Source organism: Sceloporus undulatus, chromosome 1 (genome assembly GCF_019175285.1).
Source record: "Sceloporus undulatus isolate JIND9_A2432 ecotype Alabama chromosome 1, SceUnd_v1.1, whole genome shotgun sequence".
NCBI classification, from domain to species: Eukaryota; Metazoa; Chordata; class Lepidosauria; order Squamata; family Phrynosomatidae; genus Sceloporus; species Sceloporus undulatus.
This window is the reverse complement of record NC_056522.1, coordinates 104751068-104776191: the sequence shown is the minus strand read 5'-3', so window position 1 is coordinate 104776191 and position 25124 is coordinate 104751068. Positions and strand designations below refer to the sequence as shown.

Here is a 25124-nt window from a genome sequence, read left to right as displayed (position 1 = left end):
CCTGAGTGTGCAGGGAAGATTATATGGAAGGAGCCGATCCTGCAAATAGGTTGGACCCAAGCCATGTAGGGCTTTAAAGGTAATAACCAACACCTTGTACTGCTTCCGGAAACTAATAAGCAGCCACTGAAGTGATTTCAAGACAAGTGTTATCCAGTCACTCTTGGTCTTTCCAGTGACCAGCCTGGCTGCCATGTTTTGCACCAGTTGAAGTTTCCAGACTAGGCCCGAGGGTAGCCCCATGTTGAGCGCATTGCAGAAATTGAGTCGTGAAGTTACCAGTGTGTGTACTATAGTTTCTAGGTCCCTTATTTCCAGGAAAGGGTGCACCTGGTGTATCAGCCGAAGCTGATAACAGGTGCTCCTGACTATCGCATTCACCTAATTTGTCATATGAAGTGATGGATCTAGGAGTACCCCAGACTGCAAACACTGTCCTTTGAGGAGAGTGTGACCCCATATAGGAGTGGAGGTTGCAACCCATTACTTGGTTTGGGGGCCCCTACTGTAAGCACCTCTGTTTTGTCTGGATTAAATTTGAGTTTGTTTTTCCCATCCAGTCCATTACCGCCTCAAGACACTGACTGAGAGGAGAAATACCATCTGTCAACTGAGCTGCTGACTGGGACATGAAGAAATATATTTGGGTGTCATCAGTGTACTGATAACATGTACTGAATGTGGAAATGGAATGAAATTTTGGTACAAACATATGAAATAGGCATGAGCCCTAGATAGGTTTTACCATTTGATCCATTCCTAGCACAAGGGAAACAAATGAGCCAACAATGCCAGTGGTATTTCTTCCTTGTCTCTTAACAATGCCTTTGTTTTTCCCCTACACAGCAGCCTGTTTTCCTTTCCTGCTGAGTGTCATCAAGTGATTTATGAGAATACTATTAACTGCTTCCTTAATAGCTTACTGCCAGCTTTTCTCACAGACTGCAGAGCTGCTTTGTCACCCTTAGCAAATGGGGTTTCCTACTTATCCATCATGGTGCATGTTATGACATCTGATTCCTCAGCACTGAACCTATTATGCCCTGGTCAGCGCAAGGCAATGCCCAGCTGTTCTTCTAATTATTTTCTCTACAGAGATGTCCACCAGATTTTTTTATGAGTAGGACTGATAGCATTTAATTGATTTCAGCCTCCTTCCACCACCCCTCCCCCCCAGCTTCTTTCTGCCCATGTGTATACAAGTTGAAAGCAAATTGTAATTTGGGCTCATTTCATCAGCTTAGTTATCCACCCCTTAATCTGTGAAAGTGACACTTCACTTTTGTTTTGCTAGTGATGGAGTGTGCTTGCAATAGGTGTTCATAAATGGAAGGTGACTTGCCAGCCTGTATTTGATGTTATAGTTACGGCACTGAAATAATTGTAGGGTTTCATTTTGACATAGGTAGGGTAAAGCAGATGATAGTAGGAAATCTCTTATTTCAACTCATTTGTATCTGAGTCTGGTTGCAGAGTTTCAGTAATAAATGCAAACTGATACACACTGAACATTTTCTAGCTTGTAAGTGACAGAACAAAATGATGGATGGTATGGTTTGCTGAAGCCACCAGAGCAGCCTTTGCCATCTGAATACTTAGAAGGGCCACTTTTATTAGAGATGAGTTGATGACTCCCTAATAAATTTCAGACCTTGGGTTAGTTACCTATTTTTGGACTACAACTCCCAGAATTCCCAGGCAGCATGACCATTTAACGAGTCTGGTCACTATAGGCCAACAAACTAAATTTAACAGGCTCTGAATTTCCTCCACTGATGGTTTGAATCATTGACCATAACTTTAAACAAACATGTTGTGATCCTTAATTTTTGTGTGAATTCATTGCATCATATAATGGATTGTTTAGCAACCTGCGGTTTGTAATCTTCTCCTATAGCAGTGATGGTGAACCTTTTAGTAGCTAGGGCCCAAATTAAAAGGTCTTCCAGTACTGGGTGTTACCTAGTGTAAGGGACAAGACTTCTGCCCCCTGAGGATGCAGCTTCTGGGGCAGAACATCTTCCCCACACCCTCCTAGGCCTTCAGCTGCCCCTCCAGGGACAGCTGAAGGCCCAGGAGGGGGGGGGGCAAGGGAGAAAATGAGGAACAGGCGCACGCCTCTTCCTCCTCCTCTCCCCACCACATCCTGGGGGAAATGGCGTTGTGTGCCATTCTGGCACGCGTGCCATAGGTTCACCATCACGGTCCTATAGCATTTGCATCATGTTGAGCCCACTGGGTTTGTTACACTGGTCTCCTTATTCTGCAAACACCTGCTCTGTGATGCATCCTTGGCATTCTTTGGTTGTGCCATGTACTGCCAAACTGTACATGAAATGTACAGTTTAATTAGGTGTCAGTTGTCTAAATAGGGATGGGGAGGGGGAAATGACTCAGTACTCTTTGCAGCTATCCAGATATTTCTTTTTTCTCCCCTAAAATGTTCACTGAGATTAATATAGCCAGAGAAATCTCAGGATTTCTAAAGCTGAACAAAAATATTTCATGAGGAATGCTGAAGATGTCCAGAAATTTTGAAGGCATAGGCAGGAAAACATGGGAATGTTTTGTTTTTTCTGGGGGGTGCAGTGGGGAAAAAAATGGGCAGGGAATGAAAAATGTGATATTAATACCCTTTACAGACTGAAAATCAATTTTGTTACTTTGTTACGCATTATAGCCTTGTTTGGTGTGGCATAAAGATTGTTATGCTAGGAATATTGCAATTATAGTTTATGCAGACAATAATTACAAATTGAATTTACTTGTTTAAATTCACAGTTTTGTTACAAGCGGAGCTACAAATTCCTGAGCAATAATCAATAACTGAACTACAAAAGGTCAGTTTTGTTTTGCCAGTTCATGAGGAGGAGACACACACCCACAGAGAGAGAGAGAGAGAGAGAGAGAGAGTGCAACCATCATGTAGGACATTTTTTAACTCAGTAGGTGGGTTGATGGTTGGCTGACCGGCCGCATACATATATATTTTGGCCATATATATTTCCCATATATTATGGGGAAAGACCATAAACCACATTATATGGTGAAAGTCCTAGGTCCAACCACAGCATCTTCAGTTTAAAAAGCACACACCAAGGCCTCTCTGCATGATACCTTGGGGAACCACTGCTGAGAAATATTGAACGGAGTGGCAAAATGACAAGACTTGAAATAAAACAGCTTGCCTGTCTGTCTGTGTTTCATACTTACAGGGCATTGTTATCAGGTATGTCTTAATCCATCTTTCCCCAGCTTGGTGCCCTCCAGATACGTTGGACTACAGCTCTCATCATCACAAGCAGTAGAGCCATGTTGGTTGTGAATGGTGGTATTGTAGTCTAGCACAACTGGAGGGCTCCAGGTTAGATGTCTTATAAGGTAAAGGAATGCCTAGAAAAGGTAAATTTGCAATGTAGTCTTTGAACTATTGTCACAGTTTTATCCTTGAGTACCTTTTAAAAACCATTTCCAGACTTGCTCAGCAGGTTTGTGCATCTTCATGCAATCCTGCCTCTGAGGTACTTTTTGCTTGGCTTTGTTCTCCATTTGGCTTGACATAAAATAGAAATACGTATTAGCATCTTATGCATTTTCAGGGTTTCTTGTTTCCCTTGTGCTTTCCTTTGACTTCAAGAACATCTTTATTTCTATCTCCTTCTCCCTTTGACATAAATCTATCCTGTTTTTCTCCTCTTTGATGCGTCCTGTTGTCAAACTGGCAAAAAGTTGTTGCAGTACCACTTCTGTGCACATTATGTGTAAATGTATTCTTGCCTACCCAAGCTGCATATTTACTAGGACCTTCCTGGGAAAGGAAAAACAATCACAGTATAATTGTGGTTTGTGCACACACTCATCCTGATGTGTCCTGCACCATATTTCTTAGATTTTTATAGCTTGTCAACAGAGTTTATCTTTTGGATTTCACTCTGTGACAAGTACACACACTCTTTCTTTGCTGTTTTACTCACTTTCTGCTCTTTCACATGATTGCAACTTTATAATACAAATCTTATCTTATCTGAGACTCTTTCCAACTAGCAGGGCAGGGAGACAGTACCTCAAGGATGCCAGTCTGGCAGAGGGCCACAAGATAGTAAGATAAATGGAAGAAGGGTTGCAGGAAGGAGGAACTAACATGCCAAAGAAAAGCTACATGCACACAATTATATGTGGGGAAAGTGTAGCCCTCATGAAGCCACCTGAGCTCATCTTGAGGCCTCTCCCCCCCCCCCCATTCATTCATCTAAACTCCCACACTCCCCAAGGGCTGGCACCCAATTTTGCCATGTCTGTCCTTCCCCCAGCCATTTTGAGGCAGAAGAACCCATCTATATGAACTTACTTGTGTCCTGAGATTTTTTAAGGAGACCCATCTCTGGCCTCATTCCCACTTACAAAAAAAAGCAATTTGTGATTCAAATCTATGGATCAATTCAACAGCGGAGCGTGGTTCCCACTACATTTGCCCCGATCACATTTTTTCCCTATAAAATAACCCACATGTGGTTATTCACAAATGAATTGATTCAAAATGGACCCACTCCAGCCAGTTGAAGGGCAAATTTAAATGGATTCTGATCTGCATCTGGTTCACACTTGCGCAGAATTGATTTATCCAAAAAGACGTGGAAAACATCAGCATCAAGACATTGGGTTAAAAGGGTCTAGCACTCTCCCCCCGAATCGCTTCAGCTAATCGATTCAAGTGGGAACCAGGATCATTTGAACCCGTTCAAACCGATTTGCGATCCGGTTTAAAAGGTAGTGGGAATCAGGCCTCTGTGTCCTATCAACCTCAAAAGTACATCTGGTGAAAACATGGGAAGTGGTCTTCTTGGTGGTGGTTCCCATGATCTGGAACTCTCTTCCTAGAGAGGTTGGCCTGGTGCACTCCCATTCTTGTTTTTAACTGTTTATTTTAAAACTCTTTTTTACTGATAGATCAGTTATATTTTTAACTATTGTTCAGTATAAGATTTTATTTTTATTTTTAGCTGTGTCTGTTTTAACATTTGTAAGCAGCTTTGAGTCCCAGATTGGAGAAATGGCCGTATATAAATAAATCATTAGCAGCAGCAACATAGAAAATGATTTTCTCTAATCAGGAAGGGCTAAAAGGCTAGGGCAAGAGAAATGTGGCAAAATTGTCTTTCAGGCTATATAGGGGACATTTTAGACAAATATTTTTTCTCCAAAAATATGTTTCAAGATATTGTTGAGAATGGTGGGGGAATTCATCTCTCCAAGATGAACCAATGTAACTCTCTACACTCTGGCAACTGTCTATCTTTGATGCAGAGAAACTGTAAAAAAAATAAAATAAAGCTTATCCTGGACTGGACCCAAAGATTTATCTAGCCCAGCATCCTGTTTCGACAGTGAATCAGAAGTTGCCTGATGGAAAGCCGTCAAACAGAGATGAAGACACCAGTTTTCGCCTGCTATTATGACACAGCAACTAGTGTTCAGAAGCATGCTACCTCTGAACCATTAATGGCCCCATGGTGAGACAAAGTGAGACAAAAATGTCAGCTGGCAGATACTAGGAGGTAGCAGTGGCAGAAACCTGTCCCCTACCATTCCTCTTGAGCACCTCAATTAATTTCTCCTATATGATCTGCCCTGCACTGCCTGACCTAACCTTTTGCCTTTAGGGGTGGTGGAGCACTGTCTCGTCACCTGTGTTAAAATAAAAGTTAACTGCCACTCCAGTTTACTTTTGTCTATGGAATGTGAGGAACAGGTGTGGTGGGAGGCATCATCTTGTTCTGTCCCACCAAAGCATGTTGAGCTGATCCTGCTGGAAGAAATATATAGCTATGATGGCTAGCATACCCTCCAAAAATCCTAGTTTAGCAGGGGCAGTCCTAGTTAATACCCTACTGTCCCACTTCTCAATTTCTTTTAAAATGTCTCAGTTTCTCTCCCCTCCTCCCCCAGTTTCTCCTTTTGCCCTCAATTTATTTCAGTTACTGCAAAATAATTTTAAACTAAAAAAGTAGTTTGAATCCCATTAAATTAGCCAGAGGGAGAGGAGCAGACCTGAGTCTGCTTTCCAAGTAGGTTCTTTTGTGTGCTCACCGCTTTGTTCTGGCTTTCCTAAACTCAGTAATAAATTATAGGGTTTCTCCACTTTTTCATTTTTTGGATCAAACCTCCCAGAACTCACAAGTCAGCATTCTACTGTGGGATTATGACAACTCTAAGGCAAACCTATCAGGGTGTTTTCTTGGCAAAATTTGTTCAGAAGGGGGTTGCTTTTGCCTCCAACTGAGGCTAGGAGTGTGTGACTTGCCTAAGGTCACTTTGAGGGTTCCCATGGATGAGGATTTGATCTCTGGTCTCCAGAATTGTAGTCCAGTGCTCACACCACTGTACTACAGTGGTCTAATCTTTTTTTCATCCCTCTTTAAACCCAGCCTAAGACTTTACTGTATCACAAAGAAGCAAATTCCATTATTTGCCATCCGGAACAGGTAGAATTACAAAAGACATGAGCTAACTCAATTTGTATGGAAAATGCTAGATATTTTTCAGCACTACCCATACACACACACACACACACACACACACATCGATGCAACCACATGTGTTCATTTCATTGGCTTGTACTATAGCAACAAGAAACAGAGGGTGGAAGCTGTAAGGATACAGTGTTTGTTTTATGGCTGATAATCTCACAAACACACACACACACACACACACACACACACACACACACATGCACATACTTTTTTTTTAAGGTTACCTACATTTTTATTTTAAAATAAAAATTTAAAATATGTTTCTAATGACTTCAGTTTTGTTTACACAGTAATGATATCTTTAGTACTTTCATCTATTGGCAAGTTTAGCCTAAAAGTTGTATTTGAACTTATGGAGGCAAGACAAAGGGAAGAGAAGTCTTTGCAGTCTGTAATTAAGATATTTCATCAAATTACAAGAGGCTAGAAAACAAAAGCCACAAAAGGAAAACCTATGCCTGCTTTTATTCATCTGAAAAGAGGATCCATGGAAGAACTAGTGTAGTTGGATGAATTTTTTATTCTGTTTGCTCAAATTTCTTTACTTTCCCAAGTGTCTCAAGCAAGATATGATGCAGTGTTAACAGCAACAGAACATTAAAAGTAATGAATGCATGAAGCAGAGTCTGTGGAAGTGTTTGAGGAAGCAGAAAGGAATAGTCACACACGGTTTATTTTTATCAGCATAAATTGATATGAGCTAAAGTGGCATTGTGTTTTCCTTTGTTGGCTAAAACAAATGGCACTTGTTTGTTTTCACATATTCACTGTAGTTAAAAAGCAGAAGTCTCTTTGGGGCTTAAATTGAAGTTCAGTTGAGGTGGGAAAGAGGGAGCCATAAAAACCATTCTGGGCATCACTTCACTTCACTTCTGGTGTGTACGTCTATGTGCCTTCCAGTCGCTTGGTGACTTATACAGTGACCTCATGAATGTCATAGGGTTTTCTTAGGCAAAAAAATTATCCAGAGGTAGTTTTGTCAATTTCTTCCTCTAAAATAAATCCCACAGCACCTGGGGGCAAGTCACACTCTCTCAGCTTCAGAGGATGGCAATGGCAAATCCTCTCTGGAGAAACTTGCCAAGAAAACACTGTGACTGGTTTACCTTAGGGTCACTACAAGTCAGAAATGTCTTGAGGGCACACAACAACAAATTTGTTGGCTGTCTCTCATCCAGGTCAACCATGGCTGACTCTCTTTAGCCTCCAAGTTCAGATAGGATTTGGTTCATAGTGTCAGAAGAGACCACAGGGGCCATTCAAGTCCATCCCCTGCCATTCAGGAATACACAATCAAAGTGACCACAACAGATGGTCATCCAGCTTCTATTTAGAAACCTCCAAAGAAGACTTCACCACTCTCCAAAGCAGCATATTCTACTGTCAAACAGCTCTGAATGTCAGGAAGTTCCTCCTGGGATTTAGGTGGAATCTCTTTTCTTGTAATTTGAATCCACTGCTCCTTGTGCTAGTCTCTGGAGCTCTGGAAAACAAACCTCTTCCATCTTTGATATAACATCCCTTCACATATTTAAACATGACTGCCGTGTCCCCTCTTAACCTTCTTTTCAGCAGGCTAAACATTCCCAGCTCCCTAAGGCTAGCTTCCTTTAAGGTACAGTTGGCCCTTGATATCTGTGGACTTGCCAGCTGTGGATCTGAGCATCCACAAATAGCAAGCCTGCCTTGTCCCCAATGGCGGTGCATGCCCGTGGCCGCGCTGCCATTAGGGACAGCTCCCATTGTCTCGTGGTAGCATGTGCATGTGGCCATGCCACCATTAAGTTTCATTGTCCCCACACAGCCATGTGCATGCACCACCATGGGACAACAGGGGCTATCCCTAATGGCAATATGGCCACATGCATGCGCCATCATTGGAAACAACGTGGGCTTCAGCATCTGCAGATTTTGGTACCCACAGGGGAGTGTGTGTGTCCAGAATGGATCTCCATGGCTACCGAGGGCCAATTGTATTTTGGGAATTCAGGAAAGATCCTCACATTGTTAGATTCAGATATTTAGTTGAATATATAAAATTATAACTAAAGGAAAACATTAGAAATATAGGGAGAGCTTACAAAGTTTAGTGTTGGACTAAGAGTCTTGGAGACCAGAGTTCAGATCCTTGCTCAGTCATGTAAACTCACTGGGTGACCTTGGGCAAGTCATATTCTCTCACCCTCAGAGGAAGGCAAAGGCAAACCATAAATCTTGCCAAGAAAGCCCCATAAGTTCACACTGTTATTGTTGTGTGCCTTCAAGTCATTTCCTACTTAGTATGGCCCTAATAGTATCATAGTGTTTTCTTGGCAAGTTTCTTCAGAGGGGGTTTGCCATTGCCATCCTCTGAGACTGAGAGAGTGTGACTTGCCCAAGGTCACACAGTGGGTTTCCATAGCGAAGCCGGGATTTGAACCCTTGTCTTCCAGTATCTTAGTCCAAAGCTCAAAGCATTACATCACGCTGCCATAGTATGTTCACCTTATAGTCACCAGAAGTTGGGAAAGACTTAAAGGCACGCAGCAACAATTTACAGGAGGAGGAGTGGATCAAGTCAATTCATAATTATTAGCTATGACTCTGCCCTGTGCAAGTAGAACATCAAAAAGAGCTCATGCCATACAGTTATAGCCTTTGTCTATGCAACTGGGTTCCTTGCCTGTGCAACAGTTCTTGTCATCCCATTTCAAAAATGCACCACAGTGCTGAGAAGGGGACAACCAAAATGGGAAAAGGTTGCAGAAAAAATGTGGCAGTGGTAGTGTGCTTTAAGAAAAAATAATAACTAAAGGAAAACATTAGAAATTTGTAAAATATATCTAAGGGCAAAGAAAGTGTCCCCCCCCCCCCCCAGAATTCAGGGATAACTGATCAAACTGACTTTGATAATATTCAGTACATAGAAAAAGATATAGATATAAACAACAAAACATGGCATTCACTGCCCAAAGGATGTGATAATGACCATTAGCTTAGATGGATTTAAAGAGAGATTGCAATTAATCATTAATAACTCCATCAGTAGCTATTGATCATAGCAGTTCAGATTCAGATATAATAGGCCTCAACTTTGGAGCCTGGAAAGGTTCCATTTTTGGACCGCATCTTCCAGGACTCACCAGCCAACACTATGCTGACTGGGAGAGACAGTTCTTTGATATAATGGGGGGTGGGGGGGTGGAGAGAAATTCTTGAGATTCTGCTCTAAAAACTAGTTGCTAGAGAACAACACCAGGAGAGACTGTTTTCTTAACCCCCTGCTTGTGTGTTATTGAGATATCTGCATCCAATGTGGAAAACAGGATGCTAAAATTGATGGACTTTTGGTCAAATTCAGCACAGCTGCTTTTAAGTTGTTAAAGGCTTCACTCTGTGCATAGGCTCTTTCAGACTTTCTGCTGCATCTACATATGGGGTAAGATATTTCAGCACCTGGAAGAAATACTGCGTCCCCTCCCTATGGTACAAAAGTTCAGTCAAGATCATTACAGGGATATATATTTGCCTAGTACTTCCTGGGGAACCAGTGTGGGGTGGTGGTTAAAAGTGTTGGACTGGGATGTTTCACATCCAGGTCCAGGTCCAAACCAATGGAGCCATGAAACTCATTGGGTGATCTTGGGCCACATATTCTCAATCCATGTTTTGAGTCTAAAGCCAAGAGGAAAGCCAAGACTTGAAACCTATTGATAGTGCCAACTGGTGCAGGCCACTGAAGTTACTGAATGATAAGTCCATAATTTATTAAACCCCATTGTTCCGATGGCTCTACCCTAGTTAGGACTACTAATAAGATTCTGGGTTAAGTGTGCCACCTGGCACTTCCTGAAGGAAAGGCAGGGTATAAATGCAACTAAAACATATTTCTTTCTTTTTTAAATTATATTTCTGTCCTGAGGCATGTACATGACTTTGCTCAACCATTATTTTGTCCTCACAGCAACTTTTAAGTTGAGAAAATGTGGCCCAGAGTCACTTCTGATTTAGACAAGTGATGTGAATTCAAGCAGTTCTCCCCTCCTCTTTCCATTCCCCCCATTTTCATGCTCAGTTTGCAATTAAAGTATTTGTAGGCCTTGTGCCTCCAAAACACAAAGTCTAGTAAGGGATTGTAGTTGCTTTACTTTGGCTGCAGCTGTGAATACTGGTTAGAGAAATGAGATTCTAGCCTTGCTGCCTATTGTACTATTAAGAGATAACCATCACTGTGTCTTCCAGATGGTGTTACATTTATCAACTACTGTATGAGATCATGGAACAAAAACATTGTTCCAGTACAGGACTCTTGACTTGCCCTGTTTCTGAGGCTGATGCACTCCTTAAAAAGCAGAAATACAGAGCAAAGCCCAGCTGTGCAGGCTGGGAGATTCTGAGAGTCCCAAAAATGTACCTTTTCATACTCTGCATTAACTCTGATAAGAAAATGCATCTAAACGTTTGAATTCTATGGAATTCAGACCATGGAGTCCATTTAGCCTTGTATTGTATTTTCTGACCTCCACAAACTTTCCTGTGTCTCAGGTGAAGATATTTTCTGGTCCTGCTTCCTGCAATCCTTTTGTGAAGTAGATGCTTCACCATTGATGTGTGTGTGTGTGTGTGTGTGTGAAAATTAAAAAGTTTATGTTAAACACAAGGCTCACTGACATGCATGCGGCCTGTGCAAGGAAGCAGTTGCAGATTTGGGAGGTTGGTGATTTGGCTTGCTTTGGTGTGGTTCCACTCCCCTCCCACCATTCTGCATTAATTCCAGCTATTTTTCTTTTTATCCAGAGGAACTTTCTAAGGGATTGTGAATGTCTTTCATATGATATACACACTAAGGCATTAAAAAAGAACCTTTGTAATTTATGTTTAATTTGCAAACCTCCTGCAGGTAAATCTTCTTATTTATGTACTGTGAAATCATTTCTTTGCAAAAGCAGCTTATTTTGTGATCTCGGATTTGAGCTAACAGGCAGACCCTGGTCTTACAAGCTCAAGCAGCCTGATTCTGTTGGTTGGTACCAAACATGACACTAAGATGACTCATATCATCATCTCCATAATGTATAAATTAGATCTTTCCTGAGTGTTTACTGTCAAAAATGTAATGGATTAGAGAAACCACTAGTCCAGTCATTGCTGATTATTGGCCAGAGAGACAAGAGAGCATGGCAACAGGCAAAACAGGAGTAGAAAATGGCACAAACATAAAGTCAGCCCTCCAGATTCTGCATCTATAGAATCAACCATCCATGGCTTGAAAACATTAAACAAAAAATTCCAGAAAGCCAACCTTGATTTCGCCATATTATATAAAGGACACCATTGTACTATACAATTTTATTTAATAGGACTGGTGCATCCATGGATGTTGGTATCCACTTGGGGTCCTGGAACCATCCCCATCAGATACCAGGGGCTCAGTATAGTATTCTGATGCATTTTGATGGGACTTGGTCAGAAAACCTCCCCATGGATCATCACTATAGTTTTCTAATAGTTATTTTTCTCTTGAGCAATGACAACAAATACAACTTGAGGGACGGAAACCTACAGTTCAGTGATTTGCATGCAGAAGTTCCTGGGTTCTATTCCTGCCATCACCTTCTCAAAATAATGTGTGAAGAGCTGTGTTGAATCAGATGCAAAGCCTCTCAGTTGTTTATGAGTAATCCACCATGAGGACAAGAGGGCTTTGTACCCTCCCATTGGTGGAATCTTAATAAAAAATCTGTTTGAACAAGAAATCTATCTCCCCATGATCTGACTGAATCTTCTTCTCAGCAGGAAGAAAGATAATTATACAGACAAAGGAAAGATATTACATTCCCAGGGTCCAATGGCATTTTCTGGAATTCAGTGAGGAATCTGTGGGAGGTGGAAATAGAGGTTATTAGGGCTTTAAAGAATATTTACAAATTTTCTCAACTGTGATGAGAAAATATCTTGAAGTGTCAAAAAAAAAAAAAGCCAACTAGTCAACTAGTGCCTCCCCTGGTGAGAGAGAAGGTACCAGTGCCTTTTTGTTTTCCTCTTAGCTCTATATGGAGCACAAATACAGCATACAGATCATTTGGATGCCCAAGAGGTGTTGCAGGAACTGGCACTTTTGAGATGTGTGGTGGGAGCAGCTCTGAATTTAGAATCAGAGTTACATATCCTCCAATATTTCACAGATAAAAACTGGGCCATGTGTCACCAAACAACATGTGTGTGGTCAATACAGCAACAATTATTAATGAGGATGAACCCATAATCAAGAGATGCTGCAGCAGTTTGCTTTTGCTTGAACCTACAGGGAAGGACAAGATTCTGCTTTTTCTTTCCCCCAACTCAGTTAATTGAATACAAACTATTTTTGCACGTTGAATTCTGTTTGCAGCAAATTGAAGAAAACTGAAGATGAAAGTGAAAAATGAGAAGAGAAGAGAAAAACTGAGATATTTTAAAAGCAGGTGAAAAAGTGGGACAATAGAAAATTAACTGACACTGACCCTGCCAAATAAGGGCAGTTGGAGGGTATGGGGTTATATGTTTCTGCAGCCTTGGCCTGATATAATGACAGGTGCTTTGGTAGTGAATCTGCCTATAATTTAGTAGCCATAGTAGTATTTATTATTATTATTATTATTATTATTATTATTATTATTAACCTTTATTTATGAAGCGCTGTAAATTTACACAGCACTGTACATGCAATCTTTTTAGTTAGACGGTTTCCTGCCCTCAGGCTTACAATCTAAAAAGACATGACACAGAAGGAGAAGGGAGTGGTGACGGGAAAGGGTAAGAGGTCCAGCAGTTCCTCTCAACCTCCGAGGCCTGGACCAAGGCAGATGGACTGAAGGGAGGGCTTGGCTTCAAAATGGAAGGTTAATCATTATCCAGGGAAAATACATACTCACAAGTAGGATAATACATATACAGTACATAGCAATACAGGAAATGGATCAATAAACAGCCAACAACAGAACATCAGATAGTAAGTGACAATTATGCGATGCCTGGGAAGGCTTCTCTGAATAGGATGGTTTTCAACTCCGTTTTGAAGCTGGTTAAAGAAGTGATGGCTCTTGCTTGTGGGGGAAGAAGGTTCCAGGAGTGAGGGGCAGCAAGTGAAAAGGGGCGAATCCGGGATGGGGCAGAGGAAATCCTGGGCTGGGACAGGAACCCTTGACTACCAGAACGGAGGGCCCTGGTGGGAAGGTGAGGAGAAAGAAGGTCTGATAAGTAAGGAGGGGCCAGTCCATGGAGGGCTTTGAATGTCGACAGCAGGAGCTTATACTGAATGCGGAAAGGGAGAGGGAGCCAGTGAAGGGATGCCAACACAGGAGAGATGTGGTCAGAGCGGTGGGTGGAAGTGATAATGCGTGCAGCTGAATGCTGGACAGAGATTAAAGGACGGAGGTGAGAAAGAGGAAGCCCAGCCAGGAGGACGTTACAGTAATCCAGTCGTGAGATCACTAGGGCATGGACCAGGATCTTGGCAGTAGAGGCTGAGAGATATGGTCGGATTTTGGCAATATTGTACAAAAAGAATCTACAAGCCTTGGCTGTGGTCTGGATCTGAGGGATACACGACAGGGAAGAGTCAAAGATAAAACCAAGACTGCGGGCTAGCTGGCCTAGTTGAATAGAAATGTTGTCCACAGAGACAGAAAAGGAGTGTTGAAGGGTGGGCTTAGGAGGAAAGACAAGAAGCTCCATCTTGGACATGTTGAGCTTCAAACGCCGATGGTGCATCCACTGCGAGACAGTTGTGAGACAAGACGAGACTTGCTGTTCAAGCCTTGGAGAAAGGTCAGGTGCAGAAAGATACAGCTGGGTGTCATCGGCATACAGATGGTAGGAAAAACCAAAAGAGCTGATGAGTTTTGCTAAGGACAGTGTGTAGAGAGAAAACAGAAGGGGACCCAGAACAGAGCCCTGGGGAACTCCAACAGATAAGGGAACAGGAGAAGAAGTCAGACCCCCTGCAACAGTATGTTTGTTTACATAATCTTGGATTCTTACGAATCCTTCTGGAAAGAGGTTAGCTCTCTATTATTAAATATACTTCTTTTCTCCTTGAAGTATTTAATCTAAAAAATGGAGAATTCACAAACTAAATGACTAATTAATCCAGAGGTGAACATCATTGTTGTATTGCAAGTTCAAGCATAACCGATGGGGAAGAAATGCTCACACTTGTAGTCCAACCACCTCTGGAGGGCTGCAAAACTCCTACTAGACAAAGAGTCCATGACACAGAGAGAAACAAAATCAGTTGAACATTCTCTAACTTCATAGAAACTGCCAAAAGTAATTTTAGAACTTGGTCATCACAAAGTATCACCTGGCTTTTAGAGTAGCAAAAGTCAATGTGATAGTGTCTCAGTTGCTGAAAGAAGAATGCAAAGGAATTATTTTGGAAGAGGAATGAGCAATGGGGGCATGGTAGGAGGCTGCATTAGCCCCAAGGAGATTGCTTTTACCAGATTCCCAAGCAAAAAAAAAATAAAAATAAATAAAAAGTTTTCCTCACAACTGCCAGGCGGGATAAAGACATTTTTGCCATTTTTGAAGCCCCTGGACCATTTTATGCCCAAGAGACCTTACAGGGTGCAACCAGAAGTCACTTAATAATTTAGAAAATGGCCTCACTTGGTCCAGAGGAGCAAAAATGTGGCAAAAAAAATGTCCCCACACCCTCTAGAGGGCATTTGGGGACACAAAATTGACCTACTTTGCTCAAGACTGTGGTACTGGAACATTGGCACATATGTTGACTTAGTGTAAATTATATCTACAGTCAGAATATCTAGAAAATTATCTGTCTAATGTTAGCACTGCTTCCAGGTCATTCTTATGAGTTCCTACTTTCAATAGAAAGACATATGGAAGAACAGAATACAAACTTTATCCAGAAGGTTGTTTTGTTCTAAAGTAACGTTAGATTATTGCTGACTGTCTAAATGTGTCTTTTATTGTCACCACGAGTTCATATTTTATGTGGGTTTATGGTTTTTATGATAAAATACTGGATAGCTTCTTAGCTCAGCTTCTTTTCCGCTATAAACAACAAAATGGCCTGCAGACAAAATAAAGCCCATTCGTTTATTAATTCACTCAGTATTTTGTGTGAAATATGATGTGATTTGCACAAAATGGTTTTGGTGCAAGAAACAAAAGTTTGCAAAATCTTCATTAAAAAGCCCCCAAACTTTGAAAAAGCATTAAAAATATATCCCCCCGCCAAAAAAAAAGGAATCCAGTCTTGTTCATCAGAAGAAAAAATCTTTAGGACTTTCTACCTTATAGATATCTGCCTTGTAGATGAGCCAGTGTGGTGTAATGGTATGACCATTGGACTATGACTCTGAAGACCAGGATGTTTATCACACTATACTCTTAAAGTGCTACTATTCCACTTTGACTGCTCTAGCTGCCTCTTGTTGCATTCTGGATTGCCGTTTTAGGAGGGTATTTAGAATTCTCAGGCAGAGAAGTTCTGCCTGAGAATTCTAAATACCCCTCCTTAAAACTGCAAATCCCAGAATGCAACAAGAGGCAGCTAGAGCAGTCAAAGTGGAATAGTAGCACTTTAAGAGTATAGTGTGATAAACATCCAGGGCTCAAATCCCAGGTCAGCCATGTAAATCCACTAGGTGACCTTGGGCAAGTCACAGTCTCTCACCCTCAGAGGATGGCCATCACAAACCCCCTCTGAATAAACTTGCCAACAAAACTCCATGACAGTCTTGCATTAGGCTCACCATAAGTCAGAAGTGACCTGAAGGTACACAACAACAGCAACAGATATCTTTACCATTACAGTTGGCCCTCCACATTTGTGTCTTTAACTTTTGAGGATTTGGTTATTTGCAGTTTTCATTAATATGTTCTCTCTAGGAATCACTAGGTCCTCCAGCACAACTCTGCCAGAAGTTGATGATAGAGTTGTGCTGGACAACCTAGACACTCGTAAAGTCACTGTAGGTCTCCAGCATGAGTCTGTGATCAATTTCTGGCAGATGTTGATCATAGAGTTGCACTGGAGAATCTGGAGATTCCTAGAGTGGTGTTCTATTAAGTAAAAAGAATAGGCTTTTTTATTTCTGGTTTTTCCACATTCACAGGGGTTCTGTGCCCCTGAGCCCAGCAAATGTGGAGGGACCACTTTACTTGCTTTTTCTGCTAAATCCAGTTAAATGGGGTCCTTGTGGTTGGCAAATTTCATGAGTCTGAAAGATGCAAACATTTTCTGCTTGGTATATCTGCACATAATTATTTTGAATGAAGGCACAGTATAATTTCAGATAGGCAGGCCTGAGAGGGAGAAGGCGAGGAATAACAGCAGTGCTGTAGAAATGAGAATGTCAGATCAATGCATAGTTTATTTCCTTTCCATCATAGCTTCATCTCTATCTAGCCAGTTAAGGCAGGCAGATGTCATGATTGTAGATTCATTTTTAACGCTAACTTACTTCAGCTTGGTTTGATTGTACAGTAATGCAACAGAGTGATGTATGCTTGGAAAATGTAGCTGGTGATAAAAATTCTGGCAAAGCAAAACTGTCAGGGGGATTTTTCCAGAGATATTTCTGATCTTTTCAAAAATATTTTCTTGTGACGAGAGGAAATACTTCTGGTTCCTCAGAGAAATGTAATGGGCAGAAACCTATAGCAATTTACACAGGAGATCCATAAAAGTACAAGACTATGTCTTTAGAAACTCAGGTTTCTAAAGAGCTATTTCTGGAACTTCTAAGACATATTTGGAAGAGAATAGATGGAATTAGCTGGTTGAGGATGAATTTAAGACAGGCCTTCCCAATTTGACACCTTCCTGATGGCTGTGCTGATGATGGATGATGGAATTTGTAGTCCAGTATTCAAGTGGGAACCAACTTGGGGAAGACAGATTTAAGAGACTGTTATATTTTTTTGGTCCAGGACACTAGTTGGTGCAGGCAGTCTGCATGCACAGATATCGTCCTCTCTCTTCTTTTCAGAACAAGAGCAATGAAACATGCCAGGAGGGGGCAGAGCTAGTTCCCCCTCCTTATGTGTTTATTCTCTAGAGGTTGAATAGGACTATACTGTTCTTAGCACTTAAGACTGTGACATTTAGCTTTCCATCCCTTTATATTCAGCCCTATACAGTTCTCTTGTCTACTGAAGAGGCAGCTATGATTGACAACAGTGATCTGAACAAGCTTACCTGAGCATCGGACAAAAGTCTTCTGTGTAGAGCAGTCTGTGCTAATCCTCTTACACTGTATAGTAATCATCCATTGCTCAATGTTATGTGCTTTTGAGCTCAAGATCAAGGGCACACATTCATTTACTATGGTACCATACACTAAGCTGAATTTTACTGTAACTTGCCAGTAAGCTGTGAGTTTTAAGAAGTGGTTGCTGTTGCAGTTTTAATCCCTGAATATTTTCTCATGGCTTGCAATAGTAATTTTCAACTTCTCTGTTAGAGCAGTTCTGACAGTTCTTTACAGTGTCCTGTCTGTGTCTTGACTTGTGTGAACTCATCTGCCCTGCAAGCTGACTAGAACAAATTCCTTTTGGTAGGCTAAATGTTCAGATCATATCAGTTTGAGGAACATTTCCACAACCAATGACAAAAAGTGAAAAATCCATTATCTTTCCGGAGGCGATTGGTGACTCCAGGGTCAGAAGGGTGGTAAAGGTTTAGTCTGAACTTGAATCTCTGGAGCATCAAATGAGGAAGCCTGGTAGCTTTATCCCTGTAGCAATGGGGACAGTTTTTCTCATTCTGTCAGCTTTTGACCTCCACTCATCCTGACTGCAACTCAAGCTATTTGAGCTAAACAAGGAAAATATGCCAGTATGATATGAATGTTTGGGTTGCTCCAAATAGCTGTGGAACAACAAATGAATCACAACAATTACCAATCTGTTACCACATTTGTAAAGGGATTCCCCAAAATAAATAGAATTGACTTGTATTTTAAATAACCACTCTATGCACCATCTGTCAATGTCAAAGAATTGGAGATTCTAGGTAAAACCTCAGTTTAACACTCGGAGAGGCAAGTCAGAAAGTAGTAGAAGGGAAAATATGAGAACTTCTAGAGCATGGATAAAGAACCCATACCCTTCAACTGTCCCAGTTTGACAGAGAGTCCTAAGTAATCCTCTGCTGTCCTACATTTTCAGCTGCTTTTAAAATGTCCCAGTGTCTCTCTTTTCCTCCCACTTTTGCCCGGTCTCTTCAGCTTTCTTCAGTTGTTGCAACCTCAGTTGAAAGTGCAACAGTGGTTTTTCACTCAACTCCATGGCAGGAGAGGAGAGGTTGGAATCTTGCCCTTCCCAGTAGGCTCCCACAAAACTGCTGCACCCTCTCCTAGCTTGTATGTTCATCTTAATAGTATTTGCTGTTTTGACCACACTCTGATATTGCATGGCCACATGCATCCCAGTTTTCATCTGGGGGTATGGGAGTCTTTTCCCCATGGGCCAAATGTAGATTCTAGGGTCCTTGTAACATATATGGTGATCTATTTCTTAAGTTATAAAATGGGAGTGTATAGTTATTTATCTTATTTTTTGTAAAAAAATAAATAAACATTAATTAAAGATGGTCCTCACACTCCCTTTTGGGTTTTTTCCTGTTATTACGTTAAACTACCTGTATCATGCATTTCCTAGTTTCTGTGAGAACTCCATGTTTACAATCCTTTCTGAATGTGCTATTGCTTTTTCAGTGATTGCAGACACATGCAATTTTAATAATGTCCCTGCTTAGTGTTGCTCAGCCAGGGTCTTAAAGTTAATAGCTTGTAGGGCTGAAATATTACTCAGTTAATCTGTATGATTCAGAAGTTCATAAAGATATGTTGAAGCCAACTACTGAGGAAAGGCATTCTGTGCTGTTGGCATTGTAAACAATCCATGTATATCATTTCACAATGCCGTTTAAAATTATTACCCATTTTATAGCAAATAAATTCTAACCAAGGTTATAATTTCTTCCTTATAAAGTAGGGTAATTAGAATAGCATGGATCAGCTTTTGGCAGTCTATCAGAACTACTCAAAATGCTGTGGATGTAACTAAATATCACATGCCAGTCTATGCAATATCAGTTCTAATATAATCCATTGGGTTGCATCCAGACTTTTCCCATTGCAAACCAAGGCCTCGGACAAACCGCCCGAAAAGGGCGGCCTGCCAGCGGCCTTTTTTCCTCCAGAGAAAAGCTGCAGCTGCCAAACCGCGCGGCTTCCCTCCATTATGTCAGAACTTTAGAGAGATTATAATGGAATCCATGAATGTCAGCTCTTGATTGCCCCCCACTCCATTTTAATCACATGATGTTGCATAGTCATGGATATGAGAAGGTCAGGCCCTCCTGAACTCCTTGTAAGGTAAGCCCTGCATATGAAGAAGATAACCTTACATCTGTAGTTAGACATGTCAGGAGGAAAACAGAGAGAAACTAGGGAGATTATCACATGGCAAAAAAAGTGTGACTTATCCCTGCCATGATACAGTTGTTTATGGGTTCTTTTTAAGCCGCAGGGGCAATGTAACAAGTGTGCCACTGGCGCACTCATTATGTAAGCACCGCATAGCAACGTGCGGATGCCACATGGCACTTACGTAACAATGGTGGCGCCCATGTACACAGGGCGCCACCATTGTTACGCTGCCTGTATATTCTAGGGTTAGGGACCGTGTCATTGCCGTGCAGTCCCTAACCCTAGAATTGGTGCTGGTATGCCACTTTATGACGATATGTACCGTGCCTAAAAGAAGAATGGAGGAAACTGGGATCTAGTGCAAGCTACCCTCAAGAGGAAGTTGACAGTGCAGCAGTTCTCTCTGTTTATCCCTTCCATGTACAACCACAGTGTTTCCACCATGCTTTTCAGGAGCGCAAACCCCCATGGTACTCTATGTGTTGCTAGAAAAGGCATCCCCCAGTCATCTTCATGTAACCTAACCAAAGTGAAGTCTTTCTCTCTTTCATGTAAGCAATTATTACTTTGATACCAGTTTATGTTCCATGGCTCCATCTTTAAAATCCCACACTATGTAGTTTGGTGAGACACTAGAACTCTCTGACTGAGGATCTTAAATAGTTCTCCCCAAGTTGCAAATGGATAGAATATTACCATGGTAGTAAAAGTGATATCAAAGTGCTATAATTGTGTGTTGTAGAAGAGTATTTGTCTGTGAGTACAGCGCTAACAATACCTTTCTGCCAAGTATGCATGCCCAGGGTTGATCTGTGTATTTTCAAATTTTAAAAAATTGCAGGTTGCATTGTGTTCCCCCCACCCCCAATTAGATCCCAACATGCAAGAAACGAATGTTTTTATGGCCATTACTCAAAATTAAGGCATAAAGGTTAATGGAACTGCATGATGATGTAGCCGAACAGACCAGCTCCTTCCAGTACAATTATCTACTGAACGCTGTCTGGGTAAATTACTTTGTGTAATCACTGGTCTGGTCCCTGCTCTTTCTTTGCTTCTTTCTAGAAACCAAAATAAAAAACAATAACCAAAAGGGCCTGTTATTAATTTCCAAATCTTAATGCAGTTGGTAGAACAAGGAATAATTATAATGCAGCCTTCACACAGCTAATTGGAAACATGTCCAGTCATATTAGCAAATGAGAGGTAGCGTCACATTCACTAATGAGCAAATGGCACTTGAATCAGGCTAACCTTTGATTCTGGCAAACCAAGTTGTGAAAGGCCAATGAAAGATGATCCAGAGTGTCAGAGAAGTGTGCCCTCCTTTCATTTTAGGATTTCTGCCACATCTACACAGTGGAACTCACTTGCAAGGAGATGACTGCAGCAGCCTTAAGAACATGGCTTTATTCACTTATAATATAAGAGAAGGCGAGCATGATGAGAAGGAGAAAACCTGACTCTTTCCTTCTGTTTTACTTCACTGCATTTCATAACTTGAAGTGATTTTGTCTCTGCAGGTCTCACTTTTGTTATTGGACTGGGGCTGGGGAGGACTGCTTTGAAAAAATGTCATGCTTGTAAAGTTGAGGCAGTTTGGGGTTTTTATTTAAATAGACATCAACTTCATGTTTAGTGAAACATTTATAAACCACCTTTTGGCATTCAAGAGATATCTCCAAAATGGATTGCAATATTAACAATAACAATCCAAACAAATAGATTAACCTAACAAAACAGGGAGACAATATACTTTGAATAGCCAATAAAAGCAATCCATGAGCAGGTAGGGATTAAAATAAAGTAGAATAGATGTCTTGACTGTCCTACCCAAAAATAATTAAAGAGGAAGCCATTCTAACCTTCTTGAGAAAGAAATCTTGCTTCTGTCTTTTGCACTTCTCCTTATGTAGATCCACAGGTTGGCAAAGTTAATTTTTGATTATAGTTCCCAAACACTCCAGCTGTCATTCCTTAAGGATTCTGGGAGCTATAGACTAAGAAAATATTTTTAATTGACCCATTCAACTCCCTATTCTGTATATAAATGTTATATGCATGTGAGACACACATGCTAACACTGTAGGCCTAGTTTGGTCCACAGAGAGGAACTAGAAAGCTCCCAGTTCAAATCCCATCTATGCACAGTCTCACTAGGTGGTCTTGATTACTTTTCTTTATTCTCAGTCCTTCCACTGGCAATATAGACCTGATTGTATGGCTAAGAAAGCCAGCATGGCATTGGGCTGAGACTCTGAAGACCAGGATTTGAATCCCTGCTTGGCTATGGAAACCCACAGGGTGACCTTGAGCAAGTCACACTCACTCAGCTTTTCAGGAAAGCAAACTCCCTCTGATCAAATCTTGCCAAGAAACTACTATGTAAGGTTAGCCATGGGGTCACCATAATTCAGAAATGTCTTGAAGGTACACAGCAACATTTCAGATTATGTATGTGAAAAGTTAAAGCATCATATAGGAGCAATCATTATTCATAATCCTTTAATTTAATTTAGATTTCCTAGAAAGTTGTCCAGGTAGCCTGCACATTTTTAATCCAGGTTTCCTAGTAATTCAGGTTGTCTAATAAATGTTTGAGGTGTCTTGGAAATTTTCATTTGCGTCAGTAGCTTATTGCTTATAGCACAACTCTGATGAAATCCTGTCCAAGAAGTAAATCAGAAAAACAAGGAGGGAGCTTAATACCAAATGGCTGGCTGCATGTTCATTTTCTTTTGCATCAAGCATAGTAATAATCCTTGGCCTAGCATTAAGACTGTTTAACCCATGGGAAGCTCTGGATTTAATCAGTAGTGCTTGTTGTACTGGCAGCCTTCACAAAGTAGAAATTGAGGATTGTGTGATTGACAGGATTCTTCTGCAAGGGCATTGAGGAATGACATAGTATTTTGCACAAAATTGATTCCAGGAAGCTGAGCTACCAATTAATGCAATAAACTAAAAGAAAAACACAGATGGAGTAGAATCAACCCCATTGTGTATATACACAATGGACCTCAAAGGAGGTCCGATAAGTCAATGGTAGAAGGCTGAGAGAAGAGAGCACCAAGCCTCTAAAAATCATACATGATGTAAAGGTTTTTGTACTACCCTTTGCTTTGGTTATGCATGTTCAAGTTTATTGTCTCTTTTTAGGTAGTGCCTTTGTATTCTATATTTATATGAAAATTATAATCAAAGGAGTTTGCTTGTAGGGGTGTGAGGGAACAGCATGGTCCATTCATTGATGGACTTCTGCCCAGAGCCCTATGGTGTACGAGTTGAAAACATATAGACTGTTCATGCACTGTGCTGGAATGAAAAGAGCCTATATCTATATCTCGACAGACAGACAGACAGACAGACAGACATTTAATATGGCATGATGCACTCTTCATCTCTCATCATTCCTAGAAAGCATGAGAAGGGCTGGCCCAATGTAAGTGCAGCAGAGTCCATCAATGGATGGAGGTTGGGCCAAGGCATGCTACTAGGATCTCAGTCTACCCTTCCTTCTGGCCATTGATTGACTGGTTTATGATGATGATTGACTGGTGCACTGTTGATTTAGCATATTGCTTGAGGCTAAAAGGTTTGAGACAACAGACATTCAGGAAAACAGAGAATGAGGTGCAGTGCTGGCTGTTGACGCCAATGTCAACAGAAGTCCGGTCCTCCTGAATTTTAAAGGAATTTTATCCAAAGTTATAAGCCCTACCACTCAGCACCTTAGGCCCAAAACTCATGGGGCAAATAAAGTGGCTTCTGGCCACCGTGGGGGCGTAGCATTCAAATGATGTATGCCTAAGGTAGCCTGAAGCCACCACAAAAAGGAGCCAGGATAATCTGGCTCCTTGTAGCGGCCAGTTTGAGACCATGGTGGCAGCACAGTTTGAGAGCAGACCATGCAATCATCATGGTCCTGGGCCAATTGTGGGCAGAGCAGCCAGAGGTCCTCCTTGCCAACCACCTGCTTCACCCCTTAGATAACTTATCTAGAGTTCAATCTAAAACCTGGAATTGACTTACTGTCCTATTGGTTCTGAAGCCACCATCCACCTATGAAAAGATAACAGATTTATTTATTTATTTATTTATTTATTTATTTATTTATTTATTTATTTTACTAGTTGCCCACTAGTCATTTCAATATTGGACTAGGACTCCAGGAGAACAGGGCTAAAATCCCTCTTCAACTATGGAAACCCAATGGTTGACACACTTTCTCAGCTTCAGGGGGAATCTTGGCAAGAAAACCATGCAGGAGGTTCACAGTTGGAAATAATAACCTGGAAGCAAACAACAACAATGAAATGTTCTTCAAGCTGATTATAGCCTAAAAGCAGGGCTTTATTCTTCAGGCTGCTTGTGATTTGCAAAGCTATAAACCAGGGAAAGGCCAAATACAATCCATGGGCTGCATGTGGCACCCCCAAGGCCATTTTTGTGTTCTCCAGCACCTCCAATAAGACAAAAAAGTGTAACCAAAAAAAGTGCAAAGTTGTGCAATTTTGTTTCCTCCAACATACCCCTCCCCAAGCACTCTTGAGGGTATGAAGTGTATTTCCATCACATTTGAAGGCTCTACAGCCCCTACCTCCCAAGGTCAAGCAACATTTTTACATTTTTGTAAAACAGTAACCTCCTTGTTTCTTTCTCTTGAGAGTTTGCTAGAGCAAAGGAACAGTGCAATATTCTGGGTTCATGTAAAAAAAAAAAAGTTGTGTTTATTAGTTAAAATAAAATAAGTGATCTGTCAGGAATGTCGGGAATAACTGAGGGTTGGCTGAATGTTTGAAAGGATTTTTTGAAAGGCTAGGTGGATATTAGTTAGTATGGGAGAGGGAGGGAGAGAGATGAATGTCCCAAGGTAGGCGCATGAGAGATTTGAGTTAGTTTTAGATGCTTTCAATGAATACTTTTTAACTATTTATTGAAATTGTTTCATAAATTATTTTTGTTTTATACACTTGTGCCTCTGAGAACACCCAGTAAAGGTTGTTCACTGGGGAGATTAGATCAATAAAGTCTCAGACAGTAACTACAGTGAGACAAAAGGAGATCCTCATTTAGTAGCAGAGGTGAGGATAGGTAGCTGCCTTCACAGCTGATGGTAGAAGTGGGGTAAGTGGACAACCCCGTGATAGCACCAGCTCTCTTCCTT

At 41.1% G+C, this 25124-nt stretch overlaps 1 protein-coding gene across 2 annotated transcripts in view; it reads left to right on the top strand.

Moving 5' to 3' along the window:
• The window catches only part of SLC35F1 (solute carrier family 35 member F1), a 288718-nt gene that overhangs the window by 200879 nt on the left and 62715 nt on the right, over window positions 1-25124 (top strand). The window lies entirely within an intron of this gene.